A 4,358-nucleotide genomic window follows, 5' to 3' on the forward strand; every position below is an offset into this window, starting at 1 on the left:
TTTTGCCATGAAAAGGAAAATTTATTTAATTAAAAATCAATTTTCTTTTCATTATTTCAATGGCCGACCACTTTAAAATCTCCAAGCAAATAAAATTTTAAACACAAATTAAAACTTCCTTATTTGCTTCCGGAAATTTATAAAAAATTTCTCTAATAATTTTTATCTCTTCATGATTGGTTAGTATAAAGGAAATTTTATAAATTAAAATCTTTCTTTTAAACATGTGGATAATTTCAAAAAAGGAAAGTTATCTCTAAAAATTAAAATCTCTTTTCAATCTACAAATAAGGAAAGATATCAAATCTTTTCTTAATCTTTTGTAGAAACTAATGAAAAAAAATATTTAATTTTTAAACTCTCTCTCTTTTTTTTAAAAAAAATCATGAACATGGTTACAAAAAGGAAAGTTTTCTTAAAAATTAAAATCCTCCTTTCAATCTACAAATAAGGAAAGATTTTAAATCTTTTCTTAATCTTTTGTAGAAAACTATAAAAGAAAAGATTTTAAATTTTAAACTCTTTTTTAAAACCATGTTATCCACATAAGAAAAATTTTTAAATAAAATAAATTCCCTTTTAATATAGCCGGCCAATCAAGCTTGGGCTCCAAGCCATGGCCGGCCAATTAACTTGGCTCAATCCTTGGGTCTTGGCCGGCCCTAGCTTGGGCTCCAAGCTAACTTGGCCGGCCACCAAAGAGTGGGTAAGAAGGTGGGTATGTGGTGGTTATAAATCTCTATATACAAGAGACTACGATAGGGACCGAGAGGAGGAATTGGTTTTGGTCTCCCGATGAAATTAAGCATCCCGTGTTTGCCCCGAACACACAACTTAATTTCATCAATAATAATTCATTCCACTAAAGAATTATTATTGAACTACCGCACCAATCCCAAATTACATTTTGGGCTCCTTCTTATTATGAGTGGGTTAGTCTCCCTGTGTTTAAGATGTCGAATGCCCACTAATTAAATGAGTTACTGACAACTCACTTAATTAATATCTTAGTCCAAGAGTAGTACCACTCAACCTTATCGTCATGTCGGACTAAGTTCACCTGCAGGGTTTAACATGACAATCCTTATGAGCTCCTCTTGGGGACATTATCAATTTAGATCACTAGGACACAGTTTCCTTCTATAATCAACAACACACACTATAAGTGATATCATTTCCCAACTTATCGGGCTTATTGATTTATCGAACTAAATCTCACCCATTGATAAATTAAAGAAATAAATATCAAATATATGTGCTTGTTATTATATTAGGATTAAGAGCACACACTTTCATAATAACTGAGGTTTTTGTTCCTTTATAAAGTCAGTATAAAAGAAACGACCTCTAATGGTCCTACTCAATACACTCTAAGTGTATTAGTGTAATTATATAGTTAAGATAAACTAATACCTAATTACACTACGACCTTCCAATGGTTTGTTCCTTTCCATCTTGGTCGTGAGCTACTGTTTATAATTTATAAGGTACTGATAACATGATCCTCTGTGTGTGACACCATACACCATGTTATCTACAATATAAATTAATTGAACAACTATATTTATCATAAATATAGACATTTGACCAATGTGATTCTTATTTCTAAATAAATGTTTATACCAAAAGCTAGGCTTTTAGTATACACTCTAACATCAATATCATTTAAAATTCAAAGTTTTTGACCAAATATTTGATAGACCAACTATTAATTTTATTTGTCATAAAGTTAGGATGACGAGATAATAAAATTAACGAATAAAATCTCTTCTTTGATTTTGTATACGTCTACACTATCGTGACATACAAAATTCATGGGGATTTTAAGTTGTTGGTCTTGACCAAATATTTTTGTGATTCTTAGGATTTAAAATGTTTGTCAATCTCCTAGTTGTTATACTATAGGATAGACTTAGTAGTCCCAATTGTAATGATTGGAAATAGGACTTGGACATTTATGTAGACTGTCCTCTTAAAACTAAGAACAAAATAGGTATATTTCATTCATTAGTTAATACATGATTAGTGGTGTTATCTATCGGTACCTGGTGTGTAGATACGAGAGCTACTGATCATGTCTGCAATTCATTGCAGAGGTTTCAGGAAACCCGATAACTATATGAAGGGGAAGTCACCGTCTACATGGGCATTGCTGCAAAAGTGGTAACTATTACAGTGGGAGATGCTTATCCTATGATAGGAATAAAATATGGACTTTTAGAAATTGTCTTTACGTACTAAGTTTAGAAAGGACCTTATTGCAGTTTCTAAACTATTAAAGAATAGATATTGTGTCTATTTTGATAACAAAGTTGTTATCAAGAAAATAGGAAAGATATCTGTTCTGGTACGTTGGTTGACAATTTATAAATCCAATAACTCCTACAATGCAATAAATAGAAATTAGTAACACATCTTCTAACTTTAATAAGAGAAAGGAACCTTCGGAAATGAACCAATCACATCCTTGGCAGTCTAAGGCTAGGTTATATTAACTTGAGTAGGATTCAAAGGATAAAAACCAATGAACTCTTAGGTTTATTGGTAGTGGAAATCTTTCCAATCCTGTGGGTCTTACTTGGAAGGAAAAATAACTAAGAAGCTTTTAAAGTCTAAGGGGGTATAGAGCCGAGGATGTGTTGGAATTGGTTTATTCTGATTTGTGTGGTCCTATGACTATCCAGACAAGAGGAAGGTTCGAAAATTTTGTCTATTTTATAGACAACTATTTGAGATATAAATACATTTACTTGATGCACCGCAAGACTAATGCTTTGATTAGTTCAAAGAGTACAAGGTTGATGCGGAGAAATGTCAAAATAAAAGTATCAAGTCACTATGGTAAGATCATAGTGGTGAATACCTCTTGGGAGAATTTAGGAGTCACTTATCAGAAGTAGGGATTTAATCCCAACTAACTACATCTGGTACACCCCCAACAGAATGGTGTAGTAGTAAGAAGGTATATGACTCTTATGGAAAAGAATTAGATCGATGATGAGTTATTCAAAATTACCAAATTCGTTTTAAAGGATATACACTGGAAACGGAAGTGAACGTAGTACCTTCTAAGTCAAAACTCTCTACTCCCATAGAATTGTAGAATAGGTGTAAGCCTAATCTGAAGCATATTCGGATTTGGGTGGTTAGCACATGAGAGACACTGATAAGTTGGGCATGAGTTCACTTGTTTGTGAGTTATCTTAGAAAAACGAAAAGAAGTTTATAGTCCTTAAAATCGGAAAGTCATTATTAGCATCAATGCCCGATTTTTAAGAGGACTATGTAATGAACCAAAGCCCATAAGTAAAATTATTTTTAAAAGAAAAAGGACACGTCTAATTTAGTACCAACTGTAGAAGATGAAATATCACAAGAAACTGCAATACGTACATAATTGCAGAAAGTGCCTCGTCGTAGTGGGAGGGTTGTTAGGCGACCTAAAAGATTCATGTTTTGGGAGAGTCTTTGGACTTGATCCCTGGTGGACATGAACCTAATCTCCGGACATATGACGAAGCACTCCAAGATAAAGATACAACATCTTTGTAAAGAATTAGAATATATATATTCTAATAGAGTCTGGGAGCTTATAAAATCACCAAATGGTGTAAAAGTCATTGGGTGAAAATAAGTCTACAATAGGAAAAGAGGGATAGACAGGAAGGTAGAAACTTTCAAAACAAGGCTTGTTGAAAAAGAAAACTTTTTTACCCGTAGCCATGCTTAAGTCTATCCGGATTCTTTTATCTATGAGATTTAGCAAGTGGAAGTCAAGACAGCTTTCCTTAATGGAAGTTTTAAAAAAAACATCCATATAAAGCAACCAGAAGGGCTCATTGCAAAGAGCAAAGAGCATCTTGTGTAAAGCTCAATCAGTCTGTGAACTGAAGCAAAGCTTCAAGATCTTGGAACATCCTGTTTAATGAAGTAATCCAGTTATATGAATTTATTTAGTGACCTGATAAGTCTTGTGTAATACAAGAAGTATGATGGAAACGTGGTGATATTTCTTGTACTATACGTAGATAACATTTTTGGTAGTTGGAAACAATATCAAAGTGTTGTCAGAAATAAGGGTATGATTATCCAAACAATTTGATATAAAGGACTTGAGAGAATGCATATATTCTTGGGATCAAAGGGATCGCAAGAAAAGAATATATTTTACTTATCCCAAACTTCATATATCGAAACAATCTTAGCTCGTTTTAGCATGCAGAACTCCAAGAAAGGCTTCTTACCTTTTAGGCATGGAGTAGTTTTTGTTGGGACCAAAAGTAGCTAGAGGGGGGGGGGGGGGTGAATAGCTCGTCGCTTGCTCGTTGCTCGGCGTTGCTTGTTTCTTCTAAGATGCG

This window comes from Zingiber officinale, chromosome 2A, assembly GCF_018446385.1.
Source record: "Zingiber officinale cultivar Zhangliang chromosome 2A, Zo_v1.1, whole genome shotgun sequence".
In the NCBI taxonomy this organism is placed as follows: domain Eukaryota; kingdom Viridiplantae; phylum Streptophyta; class Magnoliopsida; order Zingiberales; family Zingiberaceae; genus Zingiber; species Zingiber officinale.